This window comes from Camellia sinensis, chromosome 3, assembly GCF_055761805.1.
Source record: "Camellia sinensis isolate YWXY chromosome 3, ASM5576180v1, whole genome shotgun sequence".
NCBI lineage: Eukaryota > Viridiplantae > Streptophyta > Magnoliopsida > Ericales > Theaceae > Camellia > Camellia sinensis.
Window position 1 is genome coordinate 34,330,306 of NC_138963.1, and position 21,024 is coordinate 34,351,329.

Genomic DNA, 21,024 nt, shown 5'->3' on the forward strand with positions numbered 1-21,024 from the left:
CCCTTTGTCAATTCCCGGACAAAACTCTTCTAAACAATTTTCCTTAAACATAGGCACTAGACAACCTGACAACCTAGAAAATAAGTAAACAAAACAACTCTGTAATTAATAAACAACTCTGCCATTTGAACAATCCATCAAACATCCATCTGTGAGATAGTAAGCAACATACCAGAAAAACAAAAACTATGGAACTTCATAAGAAGATATCAAAACATATATATAAAGAGAACCACTATACTATATCCAAAATGAAAAAACAAAATGAATGTACCATACATCATTTATCAATGTACCATGACAAAAACACAGTATCCAGCATATCCATCATAGAGCAATGTACCAAAAGTAACCAAAAGTATCCAAATATCAAAAACCAAAGTATCCAAAACTGTACCACCAAATATAACTGTATTGTCAAACCCAAAAATTCTCCCCTTTTTCGGTCGGGAGACAAGGAAGAAATCACTCGAACAAACAAAGGGATCAAGCATCAGGTGGAGGATGAGGCTGCTAAATCTGAAGCAAAGAAATAATGTAAGCCAGCTGAGTAGTAGTCTGGATGGCGGACTGCTCCAACTGTTCGAGGCTGCCATCAAAGGCATCAAACCTACCATCTACAAAATCCAACCTCTGTGTCATAGCCTCCTCGAAATGGCTAAGCTAGTCATGAACAGTCCGAGGTGGAACAACATTCTCCTCACCACCAGCTGTGGCAGCATCAAACTCTGCCTCCTCGGCAAGTCCAGCAGCTGTACCTGTAGAAGTACCAACCCTAGAAGACTCCCCCTCGACGTGTGCACGACTCTGGGAAACAGTCTTTTTGGTGAAGGGTCGAGAGAGAAAGGTAAACTCACCATCCTCTAAAACGGGAATGGCAAGCTGGGACAAGAGGCGGTTGATTAAACAACCATAAGGAAGACCTAATTGCTTGTTCCCAAAGACACCAATCATCTTATGAATAATGAGGGTGGCAAGATCGATGGACATATGACGAGCAATACAGAAAAGAACGAACCCCTGTTCTTGATTGATTTCAAAAGAGTGTGTGGTGACAATAATATTAGCACACACAATAAGATTAAGCAGTCTAAACTCGGGAAGGAGTTCAAACTGTTTAATCAAAGTGCCTTTAATCCAATTACGTGGAGCACCACACAAAACTTCAGCCACAACATTAAAATCACAAGTAGGATGGACCGGAAAAGGATAATGTTCTGGAAACACTCGGTCAATACCAAGAAGCCCTCTAATAAGCTCAGGAGTGACATAAATGGACTTAGACCGAACCTAGGTGGTGAAGGAAGGACCAATGTCATCTATATTCTCAATATTATAGAAAAACTCTCGGACCCAGTCAAGATTTTGACGACCAGAGAAAGACAAAACCAAATCGCCACCTAATGGATCAAACAACGGACGGATGGGAATAGACTCGAAGGTATTGGGCTAGACATTACGTTCGAGGTGAACAGTCCTAGCCGCAAATGACTTACGGAATAACTTGGCGTGTGTGGCAGAGGGAAATCTATCAGAATTAAATGCAGGATGCGACACTGTAGACTTGCGTCTTTTAGGAGCAGACATGATGACTCTAAACACAACTAACACCCAAAACTAAACAATCCCAAAAACCAAATCAACAAATCACAACAAACATTAGTAACTGAGTTAGAAAGAGAGCAAAACTAGCATAAAAACAATGACAGACTGGCGTAATGTGAGTATAAGCATTAATATGATAGCATAAGATGAATGACAGTACAATGGAAAGCTGAAGCATAATGTAGTCAAAACAGTGCAAATCTGAAGCAGACTCATCAAAGCAAGCATATGAATGAAAGATGAGAGAACAATGAAAGACATGAGATTATCAATGAAGAACCCTAGTGCTAATGACACATCAAACTACATAAAAATGCAGGAAATCCACCATTAAGATGAAAGCAAGACTCGGTGAGAGTGTGTGAGGTAAGGGAGAAAAAAACTAAATACAAAATAATAAAAAAACCCCGAAAAACAACCCCCACAAGAGCCGAAAGTACAGAAAAAAACAGAGAGAAGGAGAGGGAAAAGCTTACCAAGGTGGAATCGGCGATGAAAGAGGAATGAGGAAGGCAAAATCAGGCCCAAAGATGTCGCGATCCAAGCCCTAGGGAGGAGAGACTGAAAAAAGAGGGGAAAAAATGAACTGAAGAGTCGAGGGAGGGAGTTTTAAACAAAATCAGTCTGCTCGAGCGTAAAGATTAACGCTCGAGCGTGAGACAAAGCACACAGAGACCCGCTCGAGCGCTAAGAAGGACGCCTGAGCTCAAAAACACCCCTCACAGAACTGTAAAGCAAGGACAAAAATGCTGTAAGGCTCAAAAACACGCTCGAGCGTGGAAAAGTCCGCTCGAGCGGGGACAAGACATTTTTTTTTTTTTTAGCAAACAACACTATACTCAATAACAAGGAGTAAGACCTGGAACACAAGTAGATGATCACATTTAGCCAAAATAGATACTAAAATGAAATAATCCGCACATCATGAAACCTGTAAACTTGCGATTTTGAAAAAATGACACTTGAAATCATGAGCAAAGCAGATACAATATAATCAGTGATCATAAGCTACATGAGAATATACAACTCAAAAGTCAACATGAGAGCTCACAAAATGAAGGTGTGCGTGTGCAATCCTTGAGAGGCCACTGAGCTAGTGTTAATCCTCGTAGTGATCGGATGACTAGATCTCCACCAAGAGTAACTTAACAACACAGAGAAAAGTCAAACCACTAGGAATCACGGGATATTTGTTGAGTAAATGTGGAGGCTCCCCCTCAATCAATTAGTCCCCTTTTTCTTTTAATTTTTTTTCAGACTTTTTCTTTCTTGTGGGCACTCACTGGTGGCATTCACGCTCAAGAGTATGGAAACCACACCAGAGAAGAATGAAATAAAAAAGGATGGCCTGGTTGGTGCCTCTGAGGTAGCCTTTTCCTAATGCCCGGACTTCAAGGATCTAAGGGAGAAACTGTGGAAGTGAAAACAGATGGTAGATGGTTAAGAGACTCAACATCACCCATGATATACTAGTATCGGTCAATTCCTCTGAAAAAGTACAAGAAACACTGTTAGTGGTCCATAGAGAACTTTGATCACTTGTGCGGAAACTCCCGCAATAGTTTATCTCAAGGATGTGTTCAGAATGAGATCATGAGGTTAATGAGCATCGACATTCAAAATGAGCTATAAACAAAGAACAATGAGATCTTGTAAGCAGCATGAGTAGTGTGCATATAAAGATGTAGGCAAGTAAAACAGAATTCAATGACAATCAGATTATAGCATCCAAGCACACATAAAGCCAAACACTCACACCTACTCATGGAACAAGTAACACTCCAGTAATCGAGCATGACACCCAAGGTCTTTCTAAGGAACTCAAACCAAAGAAGATCAAAGGGTTTTGTAAAAATATCAGCTTTTTGATGCTCAGTGGGTACATGTTCAAGAACAACAAGGCCCTATTCTACTAACTCTCGAATAAAATGATAACGAATGTCAATGTGTTTGGTGCGAGAGTGTTGGACAGGATTTTTTGAAATGTTTATGGCATTTGTGTTATCACAGAAAAGAGTGAGAGTGTTCTGTTCTATCCCATAATCAAGAAGCATTTGCTTCATCCACAGCATTTGTGCATAACAACTCCCTGCAGCAATGTACTCAGCCTCAGCAGTCGAAAGGGAGATGGCATTTTACTTTTTACTATGCCAGGAAACCAGATTATTCCCAAGGTAAAAACACCCCCCGGATGTACTTTTCCTATCATCAGCACACCTTGCCCAGTCGGCATCAGAAAAATCAGTAATTTTAGTTGTAGTATCAGTAGAAAACCAAACCTCATACCCCAATGTCCCATTAACATATTTGATGATGCGTTTGATCGCAAGAAGGTGAGACTCTTTAGGACTGGTTTGGTAACGGGCACAAACACCGATACTGAAGAAAATATCAGGATGACTGGCTATGAGATACAAAAGACTCCCTATCATACTCCTATAAAGGGTAGGATCTACATCAATTCCGGAGGAGTCTTTGGAGAGGTGAAGACTGGTGCTCATGGGAGTACGTGCATGTTTGGCAGACTCAAGACCAAACTTTGACACAAGATTTTTGGCATACTTAAACTGAGAAACAAACATACCTGAAGGAGACTGTTTAATTTGAAGACCCAAAAAATAAGACAACTCTCCTATCATGCTCATCTCAAACTTATGTGTCATGCAATTTGAAAAATATTTCATAAGATGATCAGTAGTGGATCCAAACACAATATCATCAACATAAATCCGAGCAACAAGAATATGAGACTTAGTATGTTTCACAAATAAGGTCTTATCCACACTACCCCTTTGAAAATCATTATTAAGAAGAAAGGTAGTAAGTCTATCATACCAAGCCTGAATGGCTTGTTTCAACGCATACAAAGCCTTGTCTAACTTGTAGACATGATTTGGACATTTGGGTCCTCAAACCCTTTTGGTTGCTTAACATAAGCCTCTTCTTTCAAATACCCATTCAGAAAGGCACTTTTCACATCCATTTGAAACAATTTGAAACCAAGAAAACATGTAACACTAAGTAAAATACGAATAGATTTGAGATGTGCAACTGGGGCAAATGTCTCATCATAGTCAACACCCTCTACTTGTGTGTAGCCTTGAGCAACCAACCTGGCTTTATTCCTAACCACAGTACCATTCTTATCAGATTTATTTTTAAAGATCCACTTGGTACCTATCATATTCATGCCTCTAGGTCTGGGAACTAGAGTCCAAACATTGTTACGTTCAAATTGACCTAATTCTTTATGCATAGCATTGACCTAACTATCATCTAGCAAGGGCTCTTTAAAATTCTTAGGTTCAATTAATGAAACATAGCACATGTGTGATACCTCATCCCGAATCTGTCTTCGGGTTTTCATTCGATCCGATACATTTCCAATCACCTGTTGAGCTGGATGATTCAGTTTCACCATTGCTGATGGTTTGAACTCAGGACTTGCGGTGATAGAAGCATTAGGAGTGATGTCCCTCTGAGCACTCTTTGGACTTGAACTTACCTGTGAGGATGATGCTGTAACAACTTCTTGTGATTGGACCTCAGCTTCTCTTTGACTTTGTGGTTCAGCATCGAAGATTGGAGACTCACCATTGTCATCCTCATTTGTTGCTGAAATAGGTGAACCTGTGTCATCTATAACCACATTGATTGATTCCATTAAAGAAGAAGTTCGCAGGTTATAGACTCGAAAAACCCTACCGGTGGTTGAATACCCTAGAAAAATACCTTCATCACTTCGGGAGTCAAATTTTCCTAAAGGCTCTCTATCTTTGAAGATGTAACACTTACTCCCAAAAGTTTTGAAGTATTTTACATTAGGTTTTAAACCCTTCCACAATTCATATGGAGTTTGTAAAGTGCCGGGCCTTAAATACATGCGATTTATGACATAAACAGCAGTATTTAGGGCTTCAGCCCAAATCTTTGAAGGAAGTCTTTTATGAAGGAGCATGACCCTAGCCATTTCTTGAATAACTATGTTCTTCCTCTCAACCACTCCATTTTGTTGTGGAGTAATAGGTGCAGAAAATTCATGCTTATCACAAAAATCCGAAAACGAACTATTATCAAATTCACGACCATGATCAGTTCGGATTCTTATGATACGCTGTGGACGCGCCCTCAGGCTTTATGCCACCACAGTTCGGACTCCCTTTTGTGTTACGGTTCTTAGTCTGAACCAAAGAGTCCAAATCCGGCAAATCGTTTTGAGAAAACGGATTTTTAAAAAAGAAGTGCCAAACATGGACTGCTTTGCCAAATACAGAGTCGCCACCTAAATATTTTTTTATAGGGGAATTTAGAAAACCCTGACTCGTTTGCCTAAGGCCACGTGTCCGTCATTACCAAAGTTGCCTCGGCTCGGGAACTTGGGTACGATTGGGGAAGGTCAGCTATGAGCACCCCCTCTCGCCCGATCCGAAGATCGGCCTCTACTAACCATGATATCCAATTTTGAAAACGTTATGTGTTCTTATTCCGATGAATTAGCTAGAATTACTATGTGATGCGCACAGCAAAACAAGTATAGACTAGATCACCTAATTTGGAACAAAGCATCGCATAGCCGTTTGTTTGGAAAATATTTTGAAATTTGCTACTCGCGAGTAGGCTAAAACACGGATTTTGATGAGTTGTTCCAACTCAAGCAATCCAACCTTCACCCACAGGCATTTAGGCAGTTCATATCACATAAGCATCTAGCCACATGGTAAGCATGCTGTCATGTTAACATTCACACTCGTGCGAGATGCTAAAGCACAAAATACTTACAGTGTACTCCAAGCCAAAACAAAGAACTCGTTAGCAATCAATGTATGATCCAAGTCCATGTTAAGTGCCTAATTCAACGCATACAGAATGCAATTGGGATAGGCTCGGCTAATCCTAGGATGGCATGTGAAATGCGACCATTTGATGCACACATTCAAGTTTAGATTTGAAATACCATGCAGTTAGTATGATGCGCTGAGCCCGATGCATGCAATATTGATGAATGATGCACGCATGCATAGCATAAGGATGCTAAATTAAATATGTCCTAGTATTAACCATCAAAGCAGGTAAGTAAAAGGGAGAAAGAAGTGGGGGTTGGAAGACATGCACACACGCACCCACACTTATTACAAATCTACCCTCGCTCGGAGGGACCGAAAGAATAATACAGATTTAACTAACCTACAAGCTAATTAAATATTACAGACCAATTAAACTAGTTAAGCAAATTAACTAATCTAATAAAACAGTAAACAGCCTCGGGAAAAGGGCCGAATGCAATGCGTGCTCGGCTCCGCTCGGAAGTCCACTGCCATACACAAGTTGCCTCTGTCCACACTGTTTTCCTTCTCTGATCATTGCAAAATTCCCAAGGTGTACTCTATGTACCCTGTGGGATACCACCGGCCAAGGGAAATGGTCACCGGCGAAAGGAAATGATCACCGGCCACTAGTTAAGCTATCGGCAACCACTTGTTGGTCGGTCGGCACTGTAGAATCCTGTTTTGACAGCAGCAGAGGGCAAAACAAGGCATGGCAATGCATTCCAAGCAAATGTGTGCACCAACACATCCCTTATCATGTTTATGACTCAAAGGGACATGGTTCTCAGTTCTCGGACCACCAATTGCGCATTTCGATGCGTGATGGCCCAAGAAACCAAGTTATGCACTTTGATTTCAAATGAAATGCACATAAACAAGCAAGGGGCTCAACCTCTATCATACTCAATTCAAGAGGCTAAGCATGCATGTCAATGCAATGCAACCTAGACGTATGAGCTAGTATGCAACATGAGCAATGCGAACAAGCATACAAGGCATGTGACGATCATGCTAACCAATAAGTATGCCAAATACAATGGGGATGTTCAAGCATGCAAGCAAGCATGTGACTTCATTCAATCATGCCACAACACATGGAGCAAATATGTTAGACAACCTAAACACGTGACAACACACAAGTATGCAACAACATACAAGGTGAGCATGCAACAACATGCGAACTATGGACTTAAACTAATTTGGACAGCTCTATACTAAGCCCAAAACAGTGGCCAATATGTTCAAGAATGAAGGCAAAATGGCATGCAAACATGCATGCACACAAGGACCAACACTCAGGCATATAGAAACAGCTCTCAAGCAAACTTAAGAGGATGCAAACATGGACAAATGACATGCATTATAAGCTCTGAAAGTCATGTTAGAGAAGGTGCCAAACCAATCTACAATGCAAGCTAGGCATGCCACCAAGCCCAAGGACTTAAACCATGGCCATATGACATATGAAGTAAATGACCAAAATGAACTAAAACAGTCCTAAATCATGCAAAAGTAAGCCCCAAAAACCACTTAGATGGCATCTAAATGATATAATCCTAGAGGCATACACAATGGCACAAACATGGAGCAAGAAACACCAACCTTTTAAAGCATGAAAGGGGCATCAAATGCAAGCATACGAGCATATCATGAGGACTGAAATGACATGACAAGTGGTTCCGAACCACTGAAATGATGCAAGGATGGCATGCTAGAGGGGTCAATGCTTAAGGCATACAAGAGAGGTTACATGGTAGCTATACAAAGAAAAGCATAGACAACCCAAATGACCAAAAAAAGGACCTTTAGAATGCTAAAACAAGCATAAAAGCTTCACAAAGCTAAGCCAAAAGCATGCTAGAAACAAGGCTCAAAGCACAAGGCATGTTAAGGCAATTCATGGCATTACAAGACATGTATGCTAAGAAAGCATGGTGTACCTAAACCAAGTAAAAAAAGAGGTAAAACATGGCAAAATACTACCAAATACCTACTGAAACATGGCCAACATGAGTTCAAAAATGGTGCTCACACATGAGGCTTAAATGGCACATTTTGAAGACAACAAGGAGAGGGGGTGGCCCTCTCCTTCTTAGGACCTTAAACCACCATCCTCACCACTGAAATCCCTCAAGATTTCAGTAGTGAGGAGGCCCAAACAAAGTAGTCCCGGAGCTCACCAAAATAGCACAAAAATGGGGCCAAACAAGCCCTAAGAGGGGTCAAACAACCCCAAAAAACAAAACACCCTTAAACAACTATTTTAAGCAAGTAAAAACAAGACTTTTATTAGTTATACACAAAGTATAAAAACAATTGCAAGATAGGTTAAAAAGCTATGCAAAAATGGAGAATAAAGGGTGAAGTTCTTACCCTTGTAGACCTCCTTCACAAACAATGCTCCAGCTGGTTCTTTGAGCTCAAAACCAGTCAAGAACTTCAAGAACAGCTCCCTAGCACCTCAGTAGCCAAGGTAAGGTGTAATGGTGGGTGTTTTTGTGCAATAATAAGACCAAACACACACTTATGCACAAAAGAGAGAGCGATATAGAGATAGGAGATATGCAAACCCTAACCCTAATATCAGAGCCCTCTGGAAAAATGTTGTAACCCTAATGGAGGGAGAAGAGGCTCCCTCTTATAGACAATCCCTCTTGTAAAGCTTTCCAAACAAGCTAGTCAAAAGGGAGATCCCTCCATACACGTGTATGGAGGAGAGCAAAGTGTATGCCAGCTAGCACAGCTGGCATAAAAATATCTACAAAAGCAGATGAACAGTGGTCGGCCAGCCAAAAATGCAATTTGACCAAAATAGATGGCCGGTCGACCATCTAGAGTGTCGGTCGGCCAAACATTTGGCCGATGGCAACAAAACACAGCCGGTGGCCTCAAGCCATGGTCGGTGGAGGATGGGGATGGCCAACAAGCCATTCCCTGCCCTCCAAAGCAAAAACACAAGTGTTTGGTACAAAACCAAACACAAAACAGTCGAGTCGAGAGATCCTGAGGTAAGGCGCGTAGCCGAAACCTCCAGGAACTCAAGACGAACACAAACAAGGATGATCACCGAGTGTTCGAACGGTGACGTCCAAGTCTTGAGGACGGTCAAAAATGGGGTGTCTACATACGCCCAATGGAAACACCCTGTTCATTTTGGATTTAAAGGACTAAAGTCTGGAAAGCATCAAACATATCAGATTTTTCCCTTAAGAAATTTACCCACGAAAATCGAGTAAAATCATCAACAGTTAAAAAAATATATCTTTTACCTCCAATGCTTTCAGTGCGAGTAGGACCCATTAAATCCATGTGAACCAATTCAAGAGGACGTTTGGTTGTAAAGCTGTTCACCTTTTTATGAGGGGCACGGGTCTGCTTTCCAAGTTGACATGGTCCACACATATGGTTCAGATTCTTACCCAGTTTAGGTACTCCTCTCACAAGCTCTTTGTTGGCTAGCTTAGTTAGGTCTTTGAAATTCATGTGACCTAATCTTTGATGCCACAAATCAATGTTACTTATGATGGCAGAGTGACAAGTGAGATCATTAGTAGTAACAATCCCATAGCAGTTATCAGATATGCGAACCCCATGCAAGACAGTATTTCCCTTTTTATCCAAAAATTCACATTTATTTTTTGAAAACAATACTTCATGATGGGAATCACACATTTGACTAATGCTCAAAAGATTTGCTTTAAGACCATCAACAAGTAAGGCATTTTCAAGCTTGGGAAGACCAGCAACACTTATAGAGCCCTTACCAATGACTCTAGAAGTGCCGCCATCTCCAAAGGTAACAATTCCTCCTTCATATTTTTCAAGGGAGGTGAAGTAGGATTTGTTACCGGACATGTGACGAGAGCACCCACTATCAAGATACCACATGTGTGAGTCACGTGCTTTGAGAGCAGTGTGAACAACTAAACAAGTCAAATCATCTTTTCTCACCCAAATCTTTTTGGTCTTAACAAAATCAGGTCTAGTGGTCTTAGTAAATGTCTTGGCATTGTGAACACCCTCATGAATCTTCGAAGTTCTACCTTTTTGAGACACCTTACCAAACAATTCAAAGCAATAAGGACGAATGTGGCCATACCTGCCACAACGATGACAAATAAAAACAGGTTTTACCTCCCTTTTGTTGATCTTACCAACTTTAGGTAGATGAAGAGAGGGATCACCCTGGTCTACCTTCAACTTTCCCTTTGCTTGAGTCTTCAGGTCATGTGAAGTAGAGGCCTGTCCCTTGTGAGCTGTCGCACCATAGCCTAGCCCACTTTTGCCACAACCCATTTGTTGAGACCCGAGGATGTCTTCTAGAGATTTGGAACCTTTGTTCCGCATGGCAATTGTGGCTCTAGCAATACGAAGTTCTTCATCTTTCTGACAGACTATCTCTTCCAATGTAACTTGTGGCATCTCAAAGCTTTCAACCTTCTCTTCATATGTGGAATACACTTTCAGAAGTTCATTCCTTTCAGTTTCACAGGATAGAAGTTTTCCACATAAGTCTTGCTTGTCACTTGAGATCTTGATGACATTCTGTTTTGTTGCTACAAGTTCTCCTTTTAGCTTGACATTCTCACTTTCACTTGCTTTGAGCTTGAGAGAGAGTTTGTCATTGATTTTGGACAAATTCAGAGATTCCTCGTAAAGCTTTTCGTAAGCTTGTTGTAGTTCATCACCATTAATCTCATCATTTTCTTCAGATGTTTCATCATCCTTTTTTTGCTCTTCATTCTCCTTGACCTCATCCAATCTAGTAACTAAGGCAGGAAAGTTGCTGGATGGTGGTGAAGGTGATGGTGGTGAAGGTGAAACTCCTCTTTCACGAAATTGGCTCAGAATTTCCCATGCATCTTTAGCCTTTGTGCAATGAGCAACCCGTTGCTGTTTTTCATCAGAAATTGCTCCACGAATAGTAATCAGGGCTCTCTGATTGCTCGGATTGTCAGCACTTTCTGTATCTTCTTCAATAACTTGCCAGCCTTTTGGGTCAAAAGTTCTCAAAAACGCCCTCATTTTGATCTTCCAATACAGGTAGTTACTCCCATCAAAAGTGGGAGTATGATGCAGGTTCTGAACAAGAGCTAATTCCACTGGCTTTGGAAGAGTTTGAGTGAAAGTGGGCCAAAATGCCATGAAAGCACTATCCCCGTCTTCACCGGATTCAGGTTCTTCGGGTTCTTACTTCGACCCGCTTTCATCATCCCAAGTCATAGTGTAGACTTTCTTTCGACTCTTTTTCGAAGGGCATTCAAGGGCAATATGACCAAACCCTTGACATTCATAGCACTTGACCCCTAGCCCCTTTACAATCTTCTTTTTAGTTTTTGGAGCAAGTTTTGGTGAAAAAGTTTTGGGTTTTTCATTACTCTTGTCTTTTGAAATAGGGTCTCTGAAATTAGGCTTCTTTTTCTTCAATTTTTTTTAAACTGTTTAGTAAACATAGCCGTCATCTCAGACTCTAAATCAAATTCAATCTCCGGAGTTTTTGCAGTCTCATGAGCACTAGTGAAAGCCACACTATCTTTTTGTTTTTCTTTGAAATCTGGTGGGCTTCATAAGTCTGCAGGTTTCCAAACAACTGATCAAGCTTGAGGGTATCAACATTCTGAGCCTCTTCAATGGCTGTCACTTTTGATTGGAACCTCTCGGGTAAAGACCTCAAAATTTTTCAAACAACTTTAGCTTCAGGGATTTTCTCACCTAGTGTGAAACAGGAATTCACGATATCACTAAGTTTTGCATAGAAATCATCAAACGTCTTATCATCGCGCATAAAAAGGGTTTCAAAGGCGGAGGTGAGACGTTGAAGTTTTGACCTTTTGACAGAAGTAGTACCTTCGTGAATCGTTTCAAGAATGTCCCAAGCCTCTTTTGCTACCTCGCACGTGCAGATACAACGAAACTCTTCAGGTGTGATGGAGCAAAACAGGGAATTGAGAGCCTTACTGTTCCAACTCGAGTTTTGGTAATCAGTTGTGTCCCATTATCAAGGGGTTTAGGAATATCAACACCATCAATGGTGACAATAGGTTCACTCCACCCATAGATCACGCAGTACCAAACTTTCTCATCGATGGATTTTAAAAAACACTCTCATACGAGCTTTCCAATAAGAATAGTTTATACCATCGAGTAAAGGAGGTCTATGGGTCGAGTTACCTTCATGAATAGAATCCATATTACTAGTCACACAAAATCACACTCTTATAGTTTTGATAAAAACAAAGAGTGACCTGCTCTGATTCCAATTGAATATCCTAAGTGATTCGTGATTAGATAAAGATTAAAATATTCTAATTCCCAATTATTCAAAACACACAATCTAAATCATCAAGCACCGACGAAAGTGATTTAGATTTTTGTTTTCGGAATAGACAATAAATCGACACAAACGATTTTAACGTGAAAAAATCACAATTGAAGAACCTTCAATTGTAATGAAAAACCACGGGCGAAACGCCACTAATCAATCCACTTCTGAAGAAAGAAAGATTACAAAGATAACACACAAATTACCCAACTCAGTCAATTTGTCTTCAAACCTTCTGTAACTCTTTCACCAAGCCTTCGTCTCAGAACTAATTACTCTAAAGTTGAATCCACAACTTCGCTTGTCGAATCAACGACTACGTACAGAATCAAATTCCTTTGAAACTCCACGTTTGAATCTTCGGAATCCACCGAAGACAACACTCTTGAATATAAAGTAACAAACTCCTTGATGTATGTATCTTAGATCATAAGTTTAGAACTCTCTCAAATCATCAAGGAAAACTCAACAAGTCTTTCAGAAGAAACCTCAAACAAAACCCTAAGACTCTTAAACAAGATCTAGGAAAAGTGAACCCTAAAATCAGCCTAAACAGATATATGTAGGAAAATAGAGTTCGCGATCTCCGCTCGAGCGTAGGACAGACGCGCTCAAGCGACTTCAGTAAACTACGCGTGTGACAAAACAAGTTTCTGCTCGAGCGCTAGAACACACGCTCGAGCGCGAAATCACACTTCTCAGTATGTTTACAGACATGACCAACTACTAAGACATCCCATGTTACGCTCGAGCACCAATGGTCCCGCGCGAGCGGGAAAGACAAAAAATAAGGAAAAATTACAACTCATTCAAAACAAAATTTGTACGAGGATTTGACAATAAAGGAACCTAACAGATTAAACTAAATTGACATAAATTTTAAATTTTAGAATCAATTAGACCTGTGGATGCCAAAATGACGCAACAGACAAGTACAAGAACTAAGAGTGTAATTTGTCCGACGAAAAATTGTGGCACTAAAAACAAAAAAAAAAAAAAAAAAAAAATCTCTAACATAATTTGAAAGTGTGTCTTTCTAACATAATTTGAAAGTGTGTCTTTGGTTCTTTAATTTAATTTTTGTGTCTTTGACATTATTTATAGGCTAAATTATATTTATAGTCTCTATACTTTATTTTTTTTGTCAATTTGATTCTCAAAATTTTAATTGCATCGTTTTTACTGTTAAAATTTTTGTATTGTGTCAATTTAGTCTAATATTTTACTCTTAATTTTTTTATATTGTGCCAATTTAGTCTAATTGATAACATGTCTAGACTAAAATTAAAAATCAAAATAGTTCATTTATGATCCTTAAAGTGATTGAGGGGTTGACGTTTATTTTGAAATGATCTATTTCCTTTTAAATGGACCATTTTGGCCTTAATTTCTGTCAAATTTATTAATGAATATTATTATTGGACTAAACTGACATAGTATATAAAAGTTTAAAAGACAAAATTGATAAAATTGAAATGGCAAAAATAAAATTAACAAAAAAGGTAAATTACAGCAACAACGTGTATAATTGGTTCTCATATATATATATATATATATATTAAAATTGAAGATAGTCTTGGGATGTACCTATATGATCTCAGAGACAATGAGACATTAAACTATTCACCAATCGATAATGGTTGATCTCTTGATGATGCGTGTTGGTGAAATTTTTTGGAAAAATTATAATTCAGAGTGTAGAATAAAAGAAAATTAACAAAACATGGAGGGTGCAATTTTTCTTGTGCTAGGGTGCAACTCAAGCATTGTGAGGGTGCAATCATGTTTTGTAATTTCATTTTTTTTGTCCAACTGTTTAATAATTTTTTCAAAAAAAAATTGGAATTATCCGGGAAGTAAAGTATACCGTGTAAATTTAAAATTAATGACCATTCCATAATTAATGTTGTCCATTGATATAACTTTCTAGTTAATTTTTCAAAGTGTTGTTGAAGTTGATAGTACTCTAAGCAGAAACAGATCTTGAGAGGGATTTAAAATCTGTTCATTTTATAACACACGACATTTGCAACCAGAATGAATTCAATTATACGTCTAGGAATTCAACTGTTTATGGTACATGGAAAATCTTTGAAAATAAGTACATGTAATGCACAACAATTGGAACTCTTCAACCAAGAATTCTATTTTTCATTTGAAAATATTGTTCATGATGCCTCAGCCTCATAGATAATTTACAAATATGATGAAAGTTACACGAATGTGGACAGAATATTATTTTATTATATAAGTCCAACAATACATAAGTACCATTGACATATAACATAACAAGAGACTTAACAAGCCCATAAGAAAAAACCCAAAACAAATACAAAGAAAAAGACTCGAAAAAGTGTGGAACGTCGAATGTCTGAATTTTTAATGAAGCACAAGGACTACCAACCAGGGGAAGTTCATGTAACCTTCCATTATTAAAAATCACAAGAAGTATATTATATGTGAGACTAATAAGATAATTTTTTCTCGGCCAGACTAGTCAATTTTCCTACACCTTTTAGGTACCACTTCTAATGATTGCAATTTTGCTAGTACTGGTTCAATCCTATCTCTCATGTCCATGGTCTCTCCATTAACACGACATTCAAGCTCCCAATCAAATTCATGAAGCAACGAGCCCAAAAGAAAATGCAACATTCGGTGACCTAATGGAACACCTATACACATTCGTCGGCCAGCGCCAAATGGTAAAAACTCATAATGTTGACCCTTATAATCAATTTTCGAGCCTATGAATCTCTCAGGCTTGAAAGACATAGGCTCATCCCAATAATTTGGGTCTCTTCCAATTGCCCAAGCGTTGATCACAACTTGTGTGTTTTTGGGTATGTGATAACCCATAAAATTTGTATCGTGAATGGCCTTTCGAGGGATTAGAGATGGAGCTGGAGGGTGTAAACGTAGCGTTTCTTTCACCACTGCTTGCAAGTATTGCAGATGATCGATGTCGCTCTCTTCCATTTTCTTGTTTTGTCCAACGACATTATTGAGCTCGACTTTAGCCTTGATCATGATTTCTGGGTTGCGTAGAAGCTCTGCCATTGCACATTCAATGGTGCTGCTAGTTGTTTCTGTGCCGGCTATAAACATTTCCTGCATCACTTAGTTCAGTTAGTGATGCTCATTGCATCAAGCAAATTTGCTATAAACATAAATACAAAATCTAATCACAAAATCAAATGTCGAATTTCTGTAAATGGACAACATTTTTGTTCGTAGGACGCAATAAGGAAACTCAAAAACACTTCATAAATAGACTAAAAGTTATGAAAATTTTAAATGATACGAAACCTATTTAATTTTAATTGAATTGATAAATACTTATGCATAAATGTCATGCACCACTATAACCTCATTGCCACCATCACCACCACTACCACAATTATCCTACCATTGTTGTCGCAATCACCACTGCCACCACTACCACAACCTCAATACTATTGTTCTCATTGCCATAAGAACTATTGTCATTTCATTGCTAGTACTACACCACCACCATTATTTCTACTACTAGTACAACCACTTCTCCACCACCACTTCAACAATTACTGTAACACTTTAACTTCACATTCTTTATCACAGTTGCCATAACTACTATCATTATTCAACTATCACAATCACCATTGTCATTACTCTATCGCCGTCAACTACTTTTACCTCCACTACATTGCCATTTCACCATCACCACAACCACTATCTCTCTACCTCCACCACCACTGATGCCATCGCCACAGCCTCCAGGTCCAGCTCTAGCTCCACCTTCACCTCCACAATATTAAACTTAAAAAGAAAGAATTTGAAAATAAATTTTAAACTTGACCTTGTGCATATCAAACAACCTATTTTAGTTGAGTACTTAGGCTATGTTTGTTTGACAGATTAGGTTGAATGAAATTATGAGTAAGTACATTAGGATTGAATGAGGAAATTAATAATATAAAATATAAGATAAAATATATTTGTTTGTATAGTATTATGGTGGTATTAATTGATGAGGATTAAATCTATGAAATTTCATAATTAACCTTCTTTCATTATTGTAACCGTTTAGACTAAGGGATAAAATAGTTTTTACCCATGATGTAGGATTTCTACACCAAGAGAATACTGACCTAACCCCCCCCCCCCCCCGCCCCTCACATTCTTTATCACAGTTGCCATAACTACTATCATTATTCAACTATCACAATTACCATTGTCATTACTCTATCGCCGTCAACTACTTTTACCTCCACTACATTGCCATTTCACCATCACCACAACCACTATCTCTCTACCTCCACCACCATTGATGCCATCGCCACAGCCTCCAGGTCCAGCTCTAGCTCCACCTTCACCTCCACAATATTAAACTTAAAAAGAAAGAATTTGAAAATAAATTTTAAACTTGACCTTGTGCATATCAAACAACCTATTTTAGTTGAGTACTTAGGCTACGTTTGTTTGACAGATTGGTTGAATGAAATTATGAGTAAGTACATTAGGATTGAATGAGGAAATTAATAATATGGTAGTATTAAGTTAAAAATATAAGATAAAATGTATTTGTTTGTATAGTATTATGGTGGTATTAATTGATGAGGATTAAATCTATGAAATTTCATAATTAACCTTCTTTCATTATTGTAACCGTTTAGACTAAGGGATAAAATAGTTTTTAACCATGATGTAGGATTTCTACACCAAGAGAATACTGACCTAACACCCCCCCCCCCCCAACATGACACATACTCTAATCTCTCCACTCGTGCGGGCAAACATACAAACCCTTAGGGTATGTTTGGTTTGTGTTTGAGAGATGTGTTTTAAAGATAAAAAGTATGAAAAGTTATTTGGTTTGGTTTTTTTCAAAAGATGTTTTGGAAATTTATTTTGAGAGAGAGTTTTGAAAAAAGTGATTGATTTGATGTGTGTGAGAGAGAGATTTGTTTGGAAAACTTGTTTGGTCTACAAGTTTTGAGAAATTTTTTTGAAAAAATTTGTTTGGTTTGATTACTTTTAAAAACTTATTTGTAGAGAAAATTTCCCAAAAATTTTTCAGAAATACAAACCAAGCGAACCCTTAAATTTTGATCAAATAATTTTTAATTTAAAAAATTTAATATTTAATTTTTGATGCTTAATTTTTAATTTTATCACACATTATCTTATTCATGACCCGGAAATATGTACTTGATTTTTTTTCTCATTTGGAGTCTTAACAGTTTATTTGTCACCTGAATTCAACCATCTTGTGAGTCTATTAATTGATCATCATGATGAATCAATTTTCAAATGGAAAACATAATAATAATACTAGGGATTATAGAATGGATAAGTGTTACGAATAGGGATAGCATTTTTTCTCCCCCTGCTCCGTTGCCGCTCTTGCCATGCGTCGTGTGGGTTTTTTCCACCATGATGATGAGGAAGTGAGGTAAGAACGAATTTTGTTTTCCGTGCCGTTTTAAATATATTTATATATGTAATATAGAATATATTTTTTTCAACATAATTAGGTTTAAATATTAAAATATTATACTCAATATTCATTGTCACTCACTTATTTATCATATTATGGGTGTTTGGGGAAATAATTTTTTGGACTTTTTAAGTTAAAATTTATAAAAAGAAAAAATATGTTAAAATAGTTAATAAGACAAAAGATTACAGTAAACCCATAATCATTTCACTTTTCTCTTACAAACATCACATTTAATTATAAAAAAATTCAATATTTTTTTTAAATACAAATATTTTAACTTATTAAAATAGTCAAAAATTAAAATAGCATACTAAAATAGTCAACTTCCCAAACGAAACCATTATATCTTTTAATTTTCATTAATTATAAATTATTATCTATAGCATATCATATTACCTTTAATTTTTATAAGTTTTTCTATTTTAACACTACGAAATTAACCTGCCCTCACTACGCCCCTGCCCCGCCTCCGACATTGCCAATTTATCCTGTCCCGATATGATATGGGATGAGGCAGGAAATGCCAAACCTGCTCCGCTACCATTCCTAAGTTAGAAGTATAAAAATTAAATATAGAATACAACAATAAATATAATTTTACAAGATATAAAAGTGAAAATCAATTTAAAAGATTGTTTTCTTCATTTTGAATTCAGTTTCGTGATTGATTTTTGTGTTTATAGAGTTATTGATGGGCAAATTATATAGATATTCTCTATACTTTAACTATTGTGTGATTTTTGTTTCTATAATTTAAATTAGCTCGATTTTGATCTTGAATTTTTTTACTGTCTCAAATTAATTGGTCCAGTTGATTTCAATTGTTACCATTTTTTTTTTATTATGAAAAATGCATATATAAGCGGCATGCGTTGTATTTTTCAGTAAAAAATTATAAATTTAATCAATTAAGTGATTTAACATCAATCAACTCATTAATTATTTTTCGTCAAAAATCCTAGCATTGTTATGAATTAGGCCAAATGAATGCAAAATCTTAAATTAAGAATTAAAACTGAACCAATTGAAAGTACAAAGACCAAAATGATATAATTGATAAAATGTAAGGACTATCGATACAATTTTCTAATGGGATGAAGGTTTGAAATATATAGGGGTGATAAACGAACCAAATAGTTCAAGCTCAATTTGTGTTCAGCTCGTTAAAATCTCGTTTGGGCCTAGTTCATTAGGTAAGCAAGTTAAGTTTGAACATATTTTGAAACTCAGTAAAAATTTTAAATCAATCTTGAAACAATTAATTATTTGTTCAATTTGATTTGATAAGTTTAAAATTATATAAAAATTCCAAACTAGTTGAACTTGGCTCCACCAAAAATTAATTTAAGATTGATTTAAAAGTTTAATAAATTAAATTTAAATAAATTTGAAAATTCGTTAAAACTTTCAAACCAATCAAATAGTCAACTGTTAGTTTCGTTGGGCTCGGTTATCGCAAATATGTATATATATATATAGTTGATTACCACTATGACTCCGCTGATCTGATGCTCTGATAATTTATCTGGTTCATCCTTTCCTCCAGTCCCCTCAAAGTCCAGCAACACTTCCAAGAGGTCCTTCCTCCTCTCTCCTCCTTCTCGCCGCTCTTTCATCCTCTCCTTCACGAACCCAGAAATCATTGCCAAGATCTTCCCAAGCTCATGGTCCATCTTCCTCCTTAGACCTTGTGGGTCGAGCCATCTGAACCATGGAAATAAGTCAGCCATGTTTGGTTCATGAATCAACTTCAGTACCTCCATCATGGCTGATAAAAACTCCAACCCCATTTCTGACACCGGACCTGCCACGTCCCTGGAAACCATAAGGTTTCCCACCATGTTAGCGGACGCGTGGAACACGAAATGAGCAACCATGATTGCTCGTTTCCCATGCAATTTCCCCGCTTCTTTGTCTATCCACGACAACATGTCGTCGACAGATTTTCGCCTGGTGGGTGCTGTTTCATTCATCTTATTAGCGACCTTGATTTCCATGTTAATTAGTCGCTTCATCACGCGCCAATACGCGCTGTAAGGAGCGAAGGCAAAGGACCCTTGGATGAAGTTGTGCGACCCCAAGACAGTGGGGGGGGTGTCGGTCTGCGAAGGACTGGTCGTGGTTTTTGAAAAGCTCCGTGGCGGCGTTGGCGGTGAGGATTACCATGGTGTTTACGGAACCTAGTCGGATCCATACGACTGGGCCGTACTTTTTTTTAAGTTCGGCTACCGTTCTGTGTGGCGTTGTCCCGAAATCAAACATGTTACCGAATACCGGCCACCCTGGTGGTCCCGGTGGTGGTAGCCTGCCAGAGATCGGTTTTTGGCGGCGGAGAAAGTGGAGGAGGAGGAGGAGGAAGGTGGTGGATGAAATGATGATGGAATAGGGAAGCAAGCTCCAACTCCACTCCATGGCTTCGATATTTGAAGTACCAAGTTAGCTCTTTCTTTTCTTGCTTCTTTTGTTGCCCTTTTATAGCTGTGACTCAAAAGTTATGCTTATTTTAAAAATAATTACACCAGTATATCTTTTTTTGATATAGAAAACACTTAAAACACATATTTTAAAATTCAAAATTGACTTAACAAATAATAATTTTAAACGTTAATTCATGTACTGTAATTTTTTTGTTGATTTTTCTTTTATTTTTAAAATTTTTACGGAGCTTTTCAAAAATTATTCACTTTTGGATTATACTCGATCATAATTAAAAATTTTAAAAAAAGTTTAGAAAGGACAACAAAATTAAGAAAAAGTTAGGTACTGTTTGGTAGAGTTTTAAAATTATA

General features: G+C 37.8%; 1 pseudogene; it reads right to left on the reverse strand.

The window, feature by feature from the left end:
• Nucleotides 1-663: 663 nt before the first annotated feature.
• LOC114274121 (cytochrome P450 76A2-like) lies at nucleotides 664-20,647 on the reverse strand (annotated as a pseudogene).
• Between the last annotated feature and the right edge of the window lie 377 nt (nucleotides 20,648-21,024).